The sequence below is a fragment of the Rhipicephalus microplus genome, chromosome 5 (assembly GCF_043290135.1).
Source record: "Rhipicephalus microplus isolate Deutch F79 chromosome 5, USDA_Rmic, whole genome shotgun sequence".
NCBI classification, from domain to species: domain Eukaryota; kingdom Metazoa; phylum Arthropoda; class Arachnida; order Ixodida; family Ixodidae; genus Rhipicephalus; species Rhipicephalus microplus.
The window spans coordinates 195555760-195576198 of NC_134704.1; the positions used below are offsets into that span (position 1 = coordinate 195555760).

At 45.5% G+C, this 20439-nt stretch overlaps 1 protein-coding gene across 1 annotated transcript in view; it reads left to right on the plus strand.

Annotated features, from left to right (window-relative positions):
- Window positions 1–20439, plus strand: part of LOC119173585 (decapping and exoribonuclease protein) — a 224770-nt gene that overhangs the window by 201161 nt on the left and 3170 nt on the right. The window lies entirely within an intron of this gene.

Consider the following 20439-nt stretch of genomic DNA (forward strand, 5'->3'; position numbering starts at 1 on the left):
TATACTTGCTTAACGTATCCGTAGGAAAACTCAAAACCATAAGGAGTAGTTGAATTGTAAAGTGGGAGCGCACTCCAAAAACATTTTCCTCTGACACTAAACACTGAAAATATCCACTCTTTATGCTGTGCTTGCTTTTAATGATGTCCATATAGTGCGTGCGAATGTGCTGAACTTCTTTGGAATTTTTCCAGGGCACTGCACAGGGCAGGGCCTGTGCACCCTTGACCTGCATTGACTGTACTTTGCTCACAGGGCTGCACAGTGTGCTACAAACGAGGCTAGCCAGGCAAGACGTTTCAACACAAAAAGAAAAAAAAAATTGATATTGATGATGAGTATCTGGCTCGTGCCTATTGAGCGGGTCCATGAATTCGTTGTTATCTCGTTCTTTTGAAATAATGAGCATTTTTAACTCTAACAGCGATGATCTCAAAACATGTTTTTTGTACTTGTGTTCCTTTATCTCAGCAACCATAGTATCTAAAATCATAGATTTTTGCTATTATTTAGGTAACATAATATGCAATACGCTTAAGCACAATTATTGTTGTGTGAGGAAGTGCTTTTATCCAACATGACATCTAATAGCTATTACCGAGTGATAATGAAGTACCTGAAGTAAAAAATTTACAAAAAAATAGTGTTACAATTTTCAGCGCTAAATCTGCTTTAGTAAAAAGAGGAATGGCTTATGATCACAAGGATAGTAAAATAATTGCTGTAACTCTTACGGTTGTGGAGAAAAATGTATGTAAACTTCACCTAAAATTCATTGCGGGGCTGATACCCCTGTCACATGGGCACCCGCGAAGACCGTTTAACTCCCTCGTCGTTACGACAACGAAGACACGGTCCATGTCACACGGCCATTTTTATGCAATCGAAGGTAAACGGAGCATTTCGCAAAGGACGTTCAACGATCTCCCTTCGCAGCGAAACGAGGTACTCTCGTTTCCAGAAGTATAGAGGTCAGAGAAAAATTTCTAGCACTAAGTCGCCGCAGTGAAAGAATAATACATTTTGGCAATATTAAACATTCTTTCATTGTAGTACTCATTCGCAATGTGTGTTTTTTCACATATATTTACGCCCGCCATAGTTCACTTACTCTCAACACCGATGCCCTACTCACCGTGCCTCCTGAGTCGGGCCGGCCGGCCCCACCCGATCAACGTCATTACCAGCGCAATATCATACCACTTCCTCACGTTGTCCGCTGTGTCACTCATGGCTGAAGAACACAAAATGTGCGCTCAGGAGGCAAGGAAGCATAAAAACTCGTACCGGGCATGTACACAGGCAACAAAACAACTGAAAGCACATTGTGGCCAGCGTCACTAGCAGCATCGCTACATCTAGCAAATGCGTTTTTATTTGAAATTATTTTTACTGATTTGTTAGTCGCATACCTACTTAATAGTGCTTTTTTGTAAAAACTGCATTACGAGGATTCACAAAAAAATCAATAGAGATGGAATTAGAATACTTTTCCGAAAATCAAACAGCGCCAGCTGAGCCCCCTCGGGGCAACTGTTACAACCTTGTCATTGCCGCGTGACACTGCCACATTTCCTTCTTCATCGAACCCCCTAGGGGAGATTTACGTTGACGGTGTTCAACGCAGTTTGGTGGTGGCTGTGTGACAGTGGTATTAACCTGTTTCCTTAAAAAATATCAGCGACGCCTGCTGAATGGTACTGGTTTTCATTCAACTCATTGCTGCAAGAAGTGCAATAGTGAAGCTTTATTTGGACTGAATACTATTAAAAAAAAGAAAGCCAGGGCGCTACTGTTCGATAATTATTCATACAGTCATTGGGTTCCGAGTGCATTCCTTCGTTGTCCTTGTTTGGCATTAAATTTTTTTTTTCTGAGTGTGTTTGGGTTACAAGTTGAGGCGGTTGCTGCACATGGTGTACACTACCTATGTGCTTCTAGTTCTCGTCCGTATATAAAGTGGAGTGACGCGATGAGGAAGGGAGAAAGAACTGCTTTGTCCTGTTTTCTTTCTTTAGGGGTTAGGGGAGGTCATTTGTGCTAAAAGTAAGCACTATGGTGACTGTCTCCCCTCCACTTTTTGTACTTGCAAATGCATCCTGGCTGAAGAGTCAGAAAAGAAAAAAAAAGAAAGAGGTCTACCTTTATTGTTTCAGGTGCCCTAAATTAGAGCTGTGCGTTGCCGCCGCTCGTTTTTTCCGCTCGTGCCACCGCCAAAGTTCCGAGAGAGACCACACCGCTGCCGCCACCGTGCAATAATTGCAGGGCGCCATTCTTCTTATTTCAACCCGAGCGAGTAATCCGGGCATATCATACAACACTTCACCTTCTTCTCTGCAGCTTTTAAGATTTTTCAGAGCGGTGTTTGCAGTGTCGTGACTGCTCTCTTGTGTTCATGTTTGCATGCCCTGTCTATATATAAGGACCTTAAATCATTTTTTATGATAAAATATTGAGAGTGTTATTCTTTTTTGTCATTTCCCATTCATTTGGCGTTCTTCAAAATGCCAGAATGGTGATTCACCTGACATGATTAGGGCACATAATCTCAAATGGTCTGTATACAAGAAATACTAGTTGTAAATTGTTTCCACCTTTTACCATGCGTTCACCTCCTCCCAGCCCATTTTTCTCCTCATCTCCCATGATTATCACTCACGATTAACTTGTGATTTCACTGTATACTGCGAGTTTTCGACTGCACTAGTAGAAATAACAGAGTGTAGCCGACAATCTCGAAATTTTAATAGGCTTTAGGCTCACACTAGCGGACATGCTTTATGAATACATGAATGTCGAAGAGATATAACCTGTAAGAATTGTAGTGAAGGGGCTGTAGTGAAGTGTAAAGGTGACAAAAGGAAGAGGTCGCAGATCATTTCATTCTTCCAACAGACCAATTCCTTACAGTGAAGACGGCGCAGCCTGCATAAAAAAGGCCAGCCTGCTTCGAGGGCTCTTGTACCTTTTTTTGATTGTGATAAGAATTATGGGGGAATTTCGTCGTCACTTTATTGCTCCATGTGAAGTCTAAATCATCAACTTTATTTAACTGTGCATGCTGTATGTATGCCCCACAGACAAAATCTCACGAGCACTAGCGAGGAACACTGCTAAAGCATAAATGAACTAAGCTGCCCATCTCCATCACCAGGAGGGCACATGTGATGCCTATTGTCGATTTCTCCTCAACCTGAAAGGAAGCAGTATGAAGAGATCCTCATGTAGGAGGCTCAATCCGCAACTATGAACTTTGATTATAAGGACACGGTTACGAGTGCTAGCATGCTCGCAATTTCATCAGGGGTCAGCGAACGGCTCGTGTATTCTTCTATGCACTGTCACGTGCACAAACATTGCCTTTTTCTCGGTGTATACTTTTACACCGGCATTTTGCAGTTGTGCATGGTCAGATGAAAAAAAGAGTCAGCTGCAGCCTATGGGTTCCTTATGGGGCTGCGTGCTCCTATTGCACGGTGTACAATGTGAAGTCGTTGAAAGCTTTTCTGACCATAAGCTGTTGAAGTGGCCTCAAATACCTGAGGTCAAAACTGTTTTAAACTTTCTTAATGGTGATGACACTTCCGTACTGATCACTTTAGCCTCATCTTTTGAGGAACTTGAGTGTAGTAGTGAATTTGCTCCTTTTTACGTTTTTTGACATTGTGCGTGAATGCCTATCAAAGTATGTGCCTCAAATACATAATAAATGGAACCCAAGACACCAACAGTACTATAACTATATAATTCACCTCACTCGTCACATAAAATGCTTATGTAAAAATGTTCATTTCAAGTGTAATGATAATGCTTCTTCATTTAATGCATTGAAATGGGTTCTATAAGCTAAATTAAGAGAGGTAGGAACTACTGTCGAATCTCATTAATTTGAACATTAATTCAAACTTCTGGTTAATTCGAACTCACGCTGAGGTCCCATCAAAGTTATGTGTATTCCAATGGGCGAAAACGGCCTGTACTTCGAACGCGGGAGCACTCACCGTGGCTAATTCGAACATATTTCGCTTCGATAATGCTCTCAGCACCACATCCTATCCCGTGATGTCATCTCCCGCACCTCAAAGCTGCGAGCAAAGGAAAAGAAAAGAAAAGGCTGCAGTGAAATATTTGCTCTCTCTCTCAAATGCAGATCTGCGACGCGCCCGTGTTACGCTTCTCCCTTTTCCGTCCCTGCCACGTAAAGACTCTTCTTCTTTCACTGCCACTCGCGAAGACAGCAAGAAAAAGGGGGGGGGGGGGGTGCCGTGGAGTGTTGGTTCTTACTCAAATGCCGATCTTCTCTCCACAGGAGACGCTCCTCCTTTTTCGTCGCGTGTTGGTGACCCTGCGGCTGCGTATTGGAGACGCCTCTCGTCTTTAGAGAGTGTCAGCGCTGAACATTGTCGCGCGCAACTCGTTTAGCCAGGAGAATGCTGATGCCGAAGTAGAAATGCTTTGCAAACTGTGTGCGAAATTGACTTGCTGCAAGGCAAACGTGTGCAGACGTATATCACCGATTACTTCAAATAATGACAGATGCCCTGTGATTTGTGAATAAATGCAAGTTTTCTGAAACTTCCCCCTCATGTGTTAGCTCAATGCACATGCGCCACTGCATGGTGAGCCCTTAGTTCATTTATCTTTCATTAATTTGAACTTCTTTTAATTCAAACAAATTTTCAAGCCCCTTTGAGTTCGAATTATCAAGATTCAACCGTACTACTTCAGCAATGCCTTTGCTACATTTATGATAAAAAAATGCATGCAGGTTCTAGAGCTTAATTACTCCTGAATATTCTATGTCCTTATCTTTATGCTTAATGGCCAGTCCTCTTCAAATCCTCAAGCTATAGCAAATGCCTCTAATAACTACTTAAAACCTGTGCTTTTTCAATACCGATAAAGGCATTACTCCTTCATTCTCCTCGTACACCAAACCACCGGCTCTTTCCAACCCTAAATTAAGTTCCTCTGGAGTAAATATAACCTGATACTAAATCTTGAGGTTTTAAAACGTTCTGGCTCAGCTGGTATTCTGAATATGTTTATGAAGTGGTATTCAGAATGTTGTGCTGACTATCTTACTATATTATTTAAAAAATTAATAGTCTGCAACAGTTACCTGACTGTGGAAATTAGCCAACATGCCCGGAAAATAACAAATAATATCAAATTATAGGTCAGTGTTTTTGCTTTCTACCAGTTCTAAACATTTTGAGCGTATTATTAACAAATATGTACATTGTAAAATACCTAAATGCACACAATATACTTTCACGATCACAGCATCACACCTTTCAACGCTCGCACTGACATCTTTCAGTGGTCATTCTTTCCGGATGCTATAGAACAATGGAATCGTTTACCCCATCATGTTGTTAATAGTACCGATGTGCAATCTTTTGACAGAGAAATCGATGCTTATTTTGGTCATGGTTGAATTGCACTACTGCCAATTTTGGTTTCTTGTGTGCATTGCTATTTGAGTGCCAGTTGTTTCGGTTTTCTGTTTGTACGTTCTATTGTACTCCCTCCCTGTTATGACCCTCAAGCAAGGGTTGACAGTATTATTAAATAAAATAAAAAATGGTTTTTGTGCTGACTATTCTACTGTTACACAGTTCCTTAAAGTTGCGCACGACATTGCTTCTTTCCTTATCGACTGAAAACAGGTTGATGTCATATTTATTGGCTACTCAAAGGTCTTTGACATGGTTTACTATGCTAAACTTCCAGCTTTTTCACAAATGTTCTGGCTTCAACAAGCTTGGTGAGTGGATAGCTGATTACTAGCTGTCACGCTCAAAATTGTTACATTTAACAACGCAAAGTCATCTGAAGTATGTATCACATCAGGAAGAGGCCTCTAAGCACGATTCGTGGTTCATAATTGTTTTATTATTTATTTAAATGATGGAGAACGAATGTCATGAGCAAGAGCCCGTAGGAGGAAAAAAGACAGGAAAAGTGGACAGGAGTCGAAAGGGCATGAACTCGCGCACCGTACAACGAGGCCCAAGGCGCGTCACCCCAACAACGATCAGCGCGCGAGCAGCGCCGAGCTGGGATTGTCAACGTAGGCTTCGCAAGATAAGGTTGCCGAGTTGCTGTCCTGCAAGGCAGGACGTCCGCCGCGCACAGCAAGCGCCGACGTTCTTGGCGCAAACCCCTTTCGAAGCAAGCCGCCGAAGACAGTCCCCAGGTGGCCACGTCAGCGGACAGCACTGGGTATCACCAGTGGCCGCTAGGTCCTACCACCCAGACATCAGCCACGTCAGCAATGATGCAAGGCGACGACGTCTACAGGTGATCACGTCCGCAGCGACACGAATGGCGACGCTTATAGAGAAGGCCAAGAACCCCGACAAGGACACGACCAATCCGGACATTGACGAGCAGGGCGTCAGTTGCAACAAGTAATGTAACAAGAAGCACCATCAGGAGCACTAAGGCTGTAGAGATGTCCACCAATAGTTAGGACAGATTAGTCTGTAAAGGGATTTGTTTATATTGTCACGTGCTAAGAAAGGTCTTTTGCTCAGAAAAACTGAGCCGGCAGGGAGATGCACAGAAAACCGGCAAGGTTGCTGACTCAATAACAATAACTAGCCAGAGCATGCGCTGCCCTATAACATCTTCTTACATCCTAGCAGACAGTCATAGCTCGCGCTCGCCATACCTACTAGACAAGTGGCATTATTGCTTTGCTGAAAAAAAAAAAGCATCACTACGATGCTCTAAAGTACAACGAAAAGGCGGGGCAAACCAGCAGACAATACGCGCATACACAAAAACAGAGCAATAAGGTTCAGGTCCATGCGCAGTCGCACTACCGCATAAAGTACGGCTTCAGTCGCACTACGTGCACTATCTCCGAGGGGTGCCTTCGACGCCGTGGCAAGAAGGCCCCGTCAGGGATTATCTCGTAGTTCACATAGCTCACGCGTCGCAATACTTTGCACGGTCCAAAGTAGTGACTGAGCAGCTTTTCTGACAATCCCTGGCGTCGGACTGGAGTCCACACCCAAACTTGATCGTCTGGATGGTAGTCAACTTGTCGATGGAGAGCGTTGTAGCGGCATGCGTCAGTACTTTGGTGGTGCGTAATGTGTAGGCGTGCTAACTGACGTGCTTCTTCGGCGTACTGGGTAAGCTGCAAAGCGTCAGGCTTGATCAAAGCGTCGCAATTGTGTGGAAGCATCGTATCTAGCATGGTCTGGACCTTACGTTCATAGACTAGATGGAACGGCGTGAATCGCGTAGCTTCCTGGACAGCAGTATTGTAGGGAAATGTGGCGTACAGTAGCACCTGGTCCCAGGACTTATGGTGGACATCTACGTACATGGATAACATGTCAGCGATTATTTTGTTGAGCCGCTCTGTCAAGCCGTTGGTTTGCGGTTGATAGGCCGTGGTCTTGCGATGGCTCGTGTAGCTGAGCTTGAATACGTCATGAATGAGCTGGGCTGTGAATGCTGTTCCTCTGTCTGTGATTACGCACGACAGGGGGCCATGTTAAAGAACAATCTGGTCCATAAAAAAGTCGGCAACATCGGATGCCGTAGTGCATTGTAGTGCCTTTGTTTCAGGGCACTTTGTCAAATAGTCTGTGGCTACTACGATCCACTTGTTGCCGGCAGATGACAGTGGAAAGGGCTTCAGTAAATCCATTCCTATTTGATCGAATGGCGCCCTAGGTGGTTCTATTGGTTGAAGAAGCCCCGCGGGCTTCAGTGGCGGGGATTTGCGGCAATGACATTGCCGGCAACCTTTCACGTATCGCTTAAGGGGAGATGCAGTCGAAAAATCGCGTTTTTAGCGAAATTTCTCGTATTCTGATTTTTTTTTTTGCATTGTAATCTTCAAACCTTCTTCTTTCATCTGTGAAAATTTCAAAACTAAATTCGAACCGTAAATCGCAAAAAAATGTGTATGAAGGCATCGCGGTGGCTCAAAATTTCGTGAATTTGCGCCGATATTGGCCATCTTTGACTGCGCGCTGCTCCCCGTCGCAGGTGCCGCCCGCCATCGCGATTGGTCGGGAAAGTTGCGTCCGGCCTTCTTCTTACAGTTCCGACGACCGCCAGTTGCGTACGTGGACAAAAATAAAAAACGAGACCTTTTTAGCACGTGGTTTGAGCGGTTTGAAACGCGCGGCACCCTAAGCCGCATCGCCATTGGCTACCGAGTCATTGTCAGCTGTGTTGGTGGCGGCCATCGGCATTTGGTCCGTCTGCGTTTCTGCGCGTCTACGCATATTTCCGCGATGACAAGCCTGAAAAAGGGCAACGTGAGACCGCAGAAGTTTCGAACGAAGCACAAATTCAAGGGAAGGCGGCGTAAAGCGCCCCGAACGACGGCGACAAACGAGAACACGCCTATGTGTGCTAGACCTGACGGCGGCATCGACGAGTGCGCGAGCGACAGTGGCTGCGATGAAGGGATTGACGCTGCGCTTTCTTTCGTCAGTAGGTCCGTTCGATTCACCTGCACCGGTCGGAACCGGTTCACGGCTGTGCACGCGGAGTTCAGAAATTGTGCAGCGTGAGTTCAGCGGTGCAGGCACAGCACGACACCCGAAACAAATGACGATGTGCCGACAAGGTGTTGGTGTTATTTCTTTTCGGTTAATTTACACCATTCAGCAAACACTGACCTATTGCGAAACGCACATGCGGACAGTTTATGAGGCGCAAACATCTTGGCAAAACACACCGCATTTGTAGAGGCGGGTACGGCGCCTAAGCCACCTACGTCTAAGTGCTGCGTCGTCTGCTCAGCTGCACGCGCGCCTGCACCAAGCCGGCACCGTCAGCGAAGGAGGTGCAGGAAAATCATGAACCGGTGCTGCACCTCTTCTGCACCTTTCGAAACAAATAGCAGGGTTCAGCGGTCGTCAATGCTGCACCGCTGAAACAAATGGTAAGGTGCAGCACCTCGTGAAATGGTTCACGTGGTGCAGGCGAATCGAACAGACCTAGTGCTTCGGAAAAGAAGCTCGGCTTCTTCGAAAAAGACAAAAGACAGCGCGATGAGGTTTGTGCAACGACAGTTTTGTGCGACACCCTCTTGCTGATGGCACTTGTGGCAGGTGCGGCATGCCCTGCTTGCGGTATTCAAAAACTTGCCGTTCGGGAGCCGGCAGAAAAGCGCAAGGGACTTTCGTCGCTCCTCGAACTTCATTGCGAAAACAGCGAATGCTCAGCGACTGTTCTTTCGTGCTCCTATACGTCACTGCGTGTTATGGCGGACGGCAGCAGCCGAGTGAGCCAACGGTACGACAGTGGGAGCTCCCAAGATAGTTTCGCTGTAAATATGAAGGCGGTGGTGGCTGCACGTGCTGTCGGCATCGGGCATGAGCAATTGTCGAGATTTTGCTCCATTATTGGACTCCCAAAGCCAATGCACCACCGAGGATTTTTTTCGATAGCAAAGAAGGTGCACACGGCTGCCATGGCAGGCGTGAGTGAAAACTTGCGCCGATCCAGAGAGTTGACAAAAGAAGTAGCAGGCGAAACTGATGGGGCTGTTATGTTCGACGGCACTTAGCAGAAGAGGGGCCACAAAAGCCACAACGGGATTGGCGCAGTTATCTCCTTAGATATAGGCCTCTGCTTAGACTTCGAGGTCATATCAAACTACTGCCTGACATGCAGTAGGCACAAGGATATGGGCCCAGACGAGGAAGTGTGGCAGGCATTCCATGGCCCAGTCTGTGAAAAAATGCAGACTGTTCCTCCCATGCCATAGAAATGGAGGCTGCAATGCGCATTTGGCAGAGAACATTGACTTATGACACCCCACTGCATTTCATGACATTCTTGAGTGACGGTGACAGAAAAGCATATAGTGCAGTTGCAGAGTCAAAAGTCTATGGTGCTGTCAATATAGAAAAAGAAGACTGCACTAATCTTGTGGCTGAGAGACTTGGCACCGCGCTATGGAAGCTGCATGTGCCATTACCACGAGGGCAGAAATTGAAAGAGCCACCCATTCAGAAGCTCCAAACATACTATCAGATTGCTATAACAAGCAACAGGGGGAGTGTACGGGATATGTACACTGTAGTATGGGCTTCGTACTTCCACTCATGCTCTACTGACAATGCTGGCAGCCACAAGTTTTGCCCTGCAGGAACAGAGTCGTGGTGCAAACATCAACGCGCTGAAGCACTTGGTGAACCTGCACCACGCCACACACCTCTCCTGACAAAAGCACAGGGATTGGCTGTTTTGCCCATTTATAAGCCGCTAACGTATGAAAAGCTCCTTGCTCGATGCATTAAAGGGAAAACCCAGAACGCATCGGAAGCCCTGAACAGCAAAATTTGGCTACTTTGCCCCAAGACTAAGTTTGTCTCCCGAACGGTTGTCGAGACTGCCGCAGCTATGGCAATCCTGTGGTTCAACAACGGTCATGCTACTTTCGAGCACATCCTGGAAGAGCTAAACATACTGCCATCTAGAGATCTAGTTACTTTCAGCGATTCCCGCGATGCGAGGCGCATCAAGAGAATGTCCGAGCCTCTGACATCAGAAGCAAGGTCCCACCGTCGTCGTGGAGTGAAAAGGGCACGGCTAGAAGAGAGTGCTCGCAAGGACCATGAGGGCACAACCTATGCTGCAGGACAGTTCTAGTAACTTGCAGTGCTTTTCAAAGTTCTGTGGAACATTATGGCCAAAGATTATGCATTTCTAACAACTCCGTGATAAAAAAAAAAAAAAGGTTTCAAACTTTTAAATGCGTTTTTCTCCTTTTGCAGTTTTGTGTGATCTGTGCTTCTTATACACACTAGTTTGTATACTTAGAATTGTCATACCTCTATGAAATTTTGCACATAGCATGATGAAGGCCCATAGAGTGCAAGTATATATTCAGATTGTCAGTGCTGCTTGATTATGTTTTTCAAAAATTACATAACATTGAAAGCCCTTGGCAACTAGAGCCATTGTACATTTTTCTATTTTATTATTGTATTTCACCTTTTTACACACAAAATTTATATAGTTTTTTGCACTCTACAGTCCCAAAGGATCATAGTCAGCTATATCTGCATGCTTTATCTCAAATTTTTATAGGTCAGAATTGTTGCATAACAATGGCCATAATTTTGCAGTATCTGACCTGCAGAAAGAAAACCAAGCAATCTACATGGAAATAAATGACATATTTGAAAAGAGTAGAAAAAACTCTATTAGCATGCCAAGTTGTGTTCAATTCAGACTCTTATTAAAGAAAATCGTTTTCGAGTAGCCTTAACAGATACAGAAAGCTTGGGCCAGTAGCACGCTTGTCGAACTCGAGCGAGAGTTCGAGAGGCACCTAAGTGACCAGATGTGGGCTCATAGTGGCTGGCGAGAAGAATGTCGTCACGCATGTCAGTTTTCACGACTACAGGTTTTCCCGCTCACTTTAATCCAAGTGCCAGATTAAATAATCTGCATGCCATTGAAATAAACTGAGCGCCGAGCTATTTAATCCATGTGCCAAACATTTAATCCAAGCGCCAACATATTTAATTCAAGCGCCAACTCACTCGGGCCGCGTGCCATTGAGTTTAATCCAAGTGCCACCGTGTTTAATCCAATTGCCAATGACTTTAATTCAGGTGCCAGTCAGTTTAATCCATGCGTTAGAAACACACAGTTAGCGACTATATATAGTATAAATGTCAGAATAACGTAAACGCGTCACAGCAAGAACTTTTCCCTCGGCTATACATGGTAGCGCTTATGAAATGAAGTGCTCAGTGCGACTTCCCCTTAACATTTTGGTGTCATAGCTTCAAAATAAAAAAAAAACAGTCAGTAGTAATTGCATTTATGGGTACTTAAATGTATTTGCTCATAGAGTCCATGTTAGTCTTTATTGCATTGCTACTGCTTCATTCCGGTTAACCATCTACATTATCGCATATGCATAGATTTGTGTCGTCTGCTGAGCAGACGGCATTTGGCTACTTATGCGCTGAGGCTACCGCAGTCGTCTGCTCAGCCCAGGGAGAACAGTGACCGACAGATGATATTCATTCGTTCTTGAAATCAGAAATAACCACTTAAAAATACCAAACTTGCATTTATTTGGGTTCATGTGGAAATAAGTTTTTATGAAAGCATCAAAGTAGATTCTACGGTTTTCATGTAGCAGACGACGCTTAGTGTAGCTGAAGCGTGTTTACTTGAAACGTGTGTTTTCATACGGGAACATTTGCAGACGAAGAGAGAGCTTTGCTTGAAGTCATGGCTGGACGCAAACGAGGACCACACTTTAAGAGCTCCGACGAACATCGTCGAAAAAAGAGCAGAGTATCGGTGGTCGATAGGGCTACATAGAATTGTGGACGTTTACAGGCGTGGCGGTGACTTAAAGCAACTGGCCGACGCTCTATAGGCATCAACATTAAAACAGCAAGATCGATTGCCGCTACCAACAGAGAAACATCAAAGCATGGTGGGGGTTCAAAAAGGAAGTTTGGAGATGACGTCGTGCGTACTTTGAGACGAATTGTCGACGGAAACTGTACATTTACATTGAAGCAAATAAAGGAGGCCCTGGAGAAAGAAATGCCAGGAGTAACAATCAGTGCAAGCACAGTCGACCACTTGCTGGATGCCCACTGCTACTCGATGAATCTAGTGATGCAGAGGCCCACAGATCGCAACCGTGACGATATCAAGCACAGCCGCATGCTGTACGCTCAATGGCTGCAGTCTGATGAATCGCGTGTTTGCCGCTTCTATTTGGATGAGACTAACTTCAATATCTGGTGTTCCAGGAACTTCGGCAGGGCAGCTAAAGGGCAACCAGCTGTGCACATGACCATAACGACAAAGGGAGTGAACTTGAACATTATAGCATGCATGTCCGCAAATTGAGTTATTCACTGGACTGTGGTGGACAAAGTTCATTGGATTGTTTTTAATGACTTCCTCAGTGATGTTTCGGCCCGCGTAGAACGTGATGAGCCAAATGCCGAAGCTGTATTCCTTTTTGACAATGCACCTGCTCACGCTCGAGCAGAACAGGCCGCTTCGGCTAACTCCATGCACTCTATTAAGCGCCTGCCAGCGTACAGTCCCTTCTTTAACCTTATAGAAGAAGCCTTCTCGAAATTCAAGTCACACGTGAAGGCCTACCTGAGCGAACGTCGTAATTTAGTTTTAGTGACACCGCAAGGCATGACGAAAAAGGAGCACAGGCGTTCTTTGCTGCTGGATGCGGCTCGCCACTCCATGCAACAAATACAGCGCGTGGACTGCATGGCCTTTGATCGGCACAATTTCTCTTTCGTGCCTGCCGCTTTGCGTGAAGATGACTTGTGAACATTCGTCTCCGAACCCTATGAGACAGTTCTGTTTTAATAAATACACTAACCTGTGCCTATGTTGCATTTCTTGAATAATTAGTAGTAATCACTCTTGTTTTCCTGTATATGAATATGTATGTATGTGTACACACACACGCATATATATATATATATATATATATATATATATATATATATATATATATATATGTGTGTTTGTGTGTGTGTGTGTGTGTGCGTGTGTGTGCGTGTGTGTGTGCGTGTGTGTGTGTGCGCGCGTGTGTGTGTGCGTGCGTGTGTGTGTAGAGATAGAGGGGGGGGGACAGAGCAAATAATTTAGTGATTGCACTGAATCCGCAAGCTTCCAATGTGCGATGAGAGGCATAATGCTGCGCAAAAAAACACGTACACACAAAAAAAGAAAGCTAGGCCCAAGGTCAGTTGCGTGCTATTAATATTTTGTTTTCTCTGTGTTCGTTTCATCGCATTCGTCAAGTACGTCACAAAACTAACAAGCTAAACGAACAATCAGTACTGTTCATATCATCGGAGACATTTAATTTTGTTTGAATAAAAAATAAGAGCATACAATAATGTAAAATAAAACTTTTATTGCCACATCAGGATGATTAGTTTACGTTTTATGTTCACTACAGGAAAAAAAACAAACATTGGAATTATCTCTAATTAACAGTGCGTGCCGCGCGACGGCTTCCTAATTTCTTTATTATGTAGCTATCTTTCACTCATCACTGCCCGCGACCATGTTTTTAATTTCTTAGTATGTGTTCCGGCACTCCAATAAACATAGTGTGTCGTTCACATTACATGACCTGTCCTGGTCATGTAATGTTGTAGTGTGTACCAAAGCCTATTATGAGCTTCAGTGACGGATACTGAATTTCATTGCACTGTGAAATATTTAGTAATATGTTTCTGTGTTTTTTTCGTTTTCATTAAATTTATTTCTCCTGGGCCAAGCACTCATTATACAAACTTTTGCATAGCAAAGTATAAGCACTCCAAACATGGCTTAAGCGAACCATGGCAGTAAGTTTTTTTAAAGAATACTATCGGCGAATACAAATAATAATAATTGATTCTACCTTCCGACTATTGTATTTTATACTGCAAGAACTGCATTTCAATTGCACTGCCGTTTTTACGCCCCGTAATCTGGTTTTCGTGCGTGGATTAAACTGACTGGCACCTGCATTAAAGTCATTGGCAACTGGATTAAACACGGTGGCACTTGGATTAAACTCAATGGCACGCGGCCTTAGTGAGTTGGCGCTTGGATTAATTATGTTGGCGCTTGGGTTAAATGTTTGGCACATGGATTAAATAGCTCGGCGTTCAGATTATTTCAATGGCGTGCAGATTATTTAGGCTGGCACTTGGATTAAAGTGAACGGAAAACCTGTAGAAGATAGGTTCTCTCATTGCCGATGGGAGTTTTTTTTTATACAGGACCCCATCTTGCAGGCAGACTGATGACAAGCTTCAAGAAATACATCGAGGTATGGAAGAGTTACGTCGTTCAAGGTTTTCGATAACTGTGCAGATTTCGTCGCCCACGCGCTGTCGTGTAAGCAGATCCATTGTAGCAAGGGCTCTGAGGAAACCACCAATCATCCTTGGTGTTGTGGCCACAAACTTCTACAGGGGCTCGAGACAATGAATCGGCATCTTTGTGCTTGTAACCCGATTTGTAAGCGATCCTGAAATCGAATTCCTGCACACGAAGACTCCATTGTGCCAGTCACCTACACGAGTACTGTAGGTTGGCTAACCAGCCCCATGAATGATGGTCGGTTACTACCTTGACTACCTTAAAGTGGCGTTCATAGAGGTAAAGCGTAAATTTCATCGTGGCCCATACAGCAGCGAGGCACTCTTTCTCTGATGTGAAGTAGTTGGCCTTGGCGTGAGAAACAGTGCGGCTAGCGTACGCTATCACTCGCTCCATGCCCTCTTATAGTTGGATGGGGACAGCACCAACACCCACGTTGCTGGCGTCAGTGTGAATCTCAGTATCAGCATCTTGGTCAAAGTGAGCGAGGATTGGCGGTGTCTGCAAACGCTCCCATAGTTCAGAAAAAGCTGCGTCCTGTACTTCCTCCCAGACGAATGGCAAATCTTCACGAGTGAGTCGAGTGAGGGGTTCAGCAATTCTAAAAAAATTGGCTATAAAGCCGCGATAGTACGCGCAGAGCCTTAAAAAGCGATGTAATGCCTTCTTATCACGTGGAACAGAAAAGGAGGCCACGGCAGTGCTTTTGTCAGGTTCTGGTCGAACACCATCCGCATCGACAACATGGCCCAGAAACTTTAGTTATTTATAACCGAAGTGACATTTTTCTGGCTTCAGCGTCAGGTTAGCGGAGCGGAGCGCTTCTAGCACAGTCTGCAGACGCTTCAGGTGCTCTTCAATCGTCACAGAAAACACGACAACATCATTCAGATAAACTAGGCACATGTGCCACTTTAGAGACTGGTAAGAACAGTGTCCATCACTCTCTGGAATGTCGCAAGTGTGGAACAGAGGCCGAAGGGAAGCACCTTAAATTCATATAGGTCATCCGGTGTAACAAAGGCGGTTTTTTCACGATCTCGTTCATCAACTTCAATCTGCCAGTAGCCACTTTTCAAGTCTATCGATGAAAAATACTTGGCCTGCCGCAGTATGTCGAGGGGATCATCGATGCGGGGCAGCAGATAGACCTCTTTTTTAGTCACGCTGTTAAGTTTCCTGTAGTCTATGCAGAAGTGCAGTGATCTATCTTTTTTTTTTTCAGGAGAACGACTGGAGATGACCAGGGACTGTTGGAAGGTTGAATAATGTCATCTTGCAGCATTTCTTCGGCTTGAGCATTTATTGCGTCACGTTCCTTTGCTGAAACGCGGTAAGGGTGTTGTTTTATGGGCGAGGCGTCAGTATATGTAATTATTTGGTGTTTGGTGATCGGTGTCCGACGAACCTTCTAGTTGGATCCGAAAGTACTCTTTAAATTAACATAGACATAGCAGTTTACGTAGCTTAGTCTGTTGTTCCGAGAGGGTCGAATCGACATCAATTTTGGCAGGTAATGAAGTCACGTCGCTTGTTTTCGGTCGAAGCCCGTCGTCGGCTGATGTAGATGCGAAACATTCAGCAATGTCGGCGACAGTGTAGGTGAAAGCGATAACGGTGTGACTAAACAGGTGCCGGTACTCGTCACTGAAATTAGTCACAAGTAGGGCAGAGTGTCCATCATGAAGCGTCATGATGCTGCGTGTAGCGCAGACACGTAGCGCGAACAAAAGCACCAAGTTGCCTTCGGCGACAACCTCATCATGCCGTAGCTTGTCGGACACCACATCAACTAGGACGCTGGAACGCGGCGGTAACGTGATACTGTCGGCAGAAACGCGAAACGTGCTGTCACGGCTGTCGTCGAATTTGTCGGTAGATCTAGCTGTCGAAAGCCTCACGGTACGCTCCCGAAGATCCATAATAGCGCCGTGTTCCCGCAAAAAGTAGACTCCCAGAATTAGGTCTCGGGAACAGTTACAAAGTACGAGGCAGCTGGCGAGAAATGTACGTCCACGAATGCTCACCCTGATAGTGCACATGCCGATAGGGGTGACTACATGTTCGCCGGCATTACAAATTTGTGTTTCGTACCAAGGCATAACAACTTTCTTCACGTGCGCTGCTAGTTTTCGGCTCATGAGGGAATAGTCTGCACCTGTTTCCAATAATGCACTAATGTCGTGGCGACCGTCGACTACCACATGTATCTCCAAAGAAAATCTGCTTCCGGCTTTCATCGCTTTTGTCGGTGAATAGCCGTGGGTTCGTGCTTGCGTCGATTGGAGGCCTTGCTTGCGTTGAGTGTCAGCGGCCTCGCGACACAAAGTCACTGTCGTTAGTTTTTCTACCTAGGGCTTGGTGAGCACGCCTGCGCTGCCCCTGGGAGGCTGCGAAAATTTGGAGATCATCTTGGGGATGGGGACCGCGACTGCCGCCGCAGTGGCATGCGCTGCTGTGAGAGGTAATCTTTAATAGCTCTCAGTCTTTCACCGAATCTCGGCCGTGGCGAGTCGACGGCGAAACACTGTAGGCCAAGGCGGCGATAGGGACATTCCTGGTACACATGTCCTGCTTCACCACAGGGATAACAGAGTGGTCGTCTGTCCGGTGTGTACCATACGTCGGATTTTCTTGGAAGTGGCTGTCGATTTTCCAAGTAGTGAATTGGCTGCAGCGAAGGAAGTGTATCCTGAGGCATAGGGTTAACGAAGCGGGGTGAAGCAGGAATATATAGACTGACAGCTTCCCCATATGCTGCACGGCGTGGCTCCGTCTGGACAGGCGGAACTTAACTGGAGGGCGGCACTTGCAGAGCTTGTACTTCGTTTCTGACGATGCTGCATATGGACCCCCCAGTAGGTTGGGACTGGCACTCACTCTTTTGTAGCTCATCGTGCACCACCGATCGAATGAGGTCGCAGAAAGATTCGATGTTAATGCTGCTTCCTGATTCAATGTTGATGCTGTTTCCTACACCTCCAATCTGGCCTACTGATAAAGCGACACTCACTTGACCGTCGTACATAGTAGAGCGCTACTGCAGCACTTGTTCTATAGTTGTGGCTTGGTCAGAAACTCTGCCACTGTCTTTGGGGGACAGCGAACAAGGCCAGCAAAAAGCTGCTACTTCACTGCTCGCAATAAATGGCGGAGCTTCTTTACTTCTGCTATGTCGGGGTCGGCTCAACAAAAGAGGCCCGTCATGTCCTCAACATGCATCATGACGCTCTCGTCCGGGATTTGTATGCGTGACTGAATCGCTTGCTCGGCTCGTTCACGGCGATTGGGATTGGCCCAGTTTGCCAGCAACTGACGACGAAAAGCATACGACGAGGAAAATGGCTCACGGTTTTCGTACCAAGTAAGAACGCCGTCCTGCAGGCTGAAATACACGTTTCTCATCTTGCCGAAGTCAGTCCAATCATTGCAATCCGAGACCCGTTCAAACTGAGCTAGCCAGTCCTCGACATCCTCCAAGACGGAACCGTAGAACACCTTCCGCAGCGTAGTAGGCGCTGCTGCAGCGCCTTCCACAGCGTTTGGGGATGTCACTGACGTCATCTCGGGCATAGGTTCAAACTCAGGAGGTAGCCCTCAGAGTCTTCGGTTTGTGCGGTGGACAGGTGTTGTCACTACAAGTACCGGGCTACCTGGAGGCGTTTGGAACATCGGCTGGGAGTTACCGAGCGCATCCACCAGTTGTCACGTGTTACGAAAGGTATTTTACTCAGAAGAACTGAGCCGGCAGGGAGACGCTCAGAAAACCGGCAAGATGGCTGACTCGATAACAACTAGCCAGTGCGCGCACTGCCCCATAACATCTTCTTCCATTCTACCGGGCAGCCATGGCTCGCGCTCGCCGTACCTATTAGGCAAGTGGCAATATGTTAGTAGTGATTTAGATTGTAGTTATTTCTACTTGTTTGCTACATTTTTGTATATTTATATATAGGGGGTGTGTTGTGCGGGTGTTCATAAAATGGGTTTTGTTGTTAACGGAGTCTTGTCTCAGTTCATCCCACGCAGCAGCCTCCCGTAATCCGTGACCACAAATTATCGGTGATATTCATAATAAGTTTGGAATGGATGCATACGACGACTTTTTCTGTAGAACTGTCTCTAATACTCAAGATCAGGTGCGCTGAATAGTGTGTTTTTTTTTTCGTTGTTTCAAAATGGGAATGAAACATGGCAATTTTGAAATAGACTGTAGTCACAACCTTTTCAAATAAGAAACAGCCTTTCCATTTTACATATACTAATGATGGTGTAGTTCTGTAAGTGTTATCTAGTTTAAATACATTGGTGTAACTCTCACAAGCTATTGAAAATGGCATATGCATGTCGAAACAATCTCCAACAAAGCCTTCGAAAACTTTGGTGTCTCCAATGCACGTTAAGCAACTCGACAAAAGAATCCTGACTTACAGCGCACAAGACTTCAGTCAGTCTCGAATGTGCGTTGGCTGTTTGGTGGCCTCGCCACAACATGACATAAGTTTATTACCATCTGTTTAAAAAAAAATGGCAGCATATTCACGGGGTGAATGATGGAGAGGGGGCAAAGCATCTGTCCCTCCATTCGTTCTTGCTTCCATTTGTCCATGCATCCGTCTGTGTTATCATCCGTGCGTCCATCTGTCCATCTGTGCGTGCATCTGTTCATGCATCCATCCCTGCGTTCGTCCATGCATCTGCTTCTGGGTCCGTCTGTGCAACCATTCCTGTGTCCGTCCATGCATCTGTCTGTGTGTTCGTTTGTCCATCTAGGTAGTCAACACTCCAAGTACCATCATCTCAAATCTTTCCATCATATATTCCGCATATAGAAGCACCGCCATCCAGCGGACATTCCAACTACTAAACGAGAGGTGGCACACGCACACTTCCTTACGGCTTGCGCTTCGTGTCTACTTCCCACCTTTAACCACCTCGAGTTCATGGTATATACTAGTTCACTGTATTCATGGCACTGCGGCCCAACGCTCGCTAAACCTTTCTAAAACAAAGGAGGCTACGCTCAGCGAGTATAACGTAGCAACCCTTTCTTGTCAGATAGTGCTCAATATACATGCCAATGGCTGCTAATGGGGAATGAGAGACAGGAGAATTCAGCTTTTAGTTAACGCGCACGCTGCAAATTTTTTATTGTTCAACAGTGCTCAAGAGAAATCTCTCACTGGCACCACCTTGCAGGTCAAAGCGTAAGACATGTTACGTACTACGACGAGGGACAAATGGGTGCCGCTTTAATAAGCTTCGCCCCTAAAAATGCAATAGTGCTTATACTTTGTCGCTATGACCAGCTTTCCTCGCCTTCTTCACATGTGCATGTTTTATCGCTGCAGCCCTTCTTGAACATTGTTGCACTTGCAATCATGTCATTCTCGTGCATAAACAAGAAGGTTTACACCTGTTCGAATGTTCTAGCACCCATATTCTTCGTTGCATCTTCTTCTCACCGTACACAGAAATTTGATCCTTTAAATATTGTGCCCATTAGATCGATTCAGAATTTTTCCGTTTTCTTTTGTTTGTTTTTTGCTTTTCTATAGT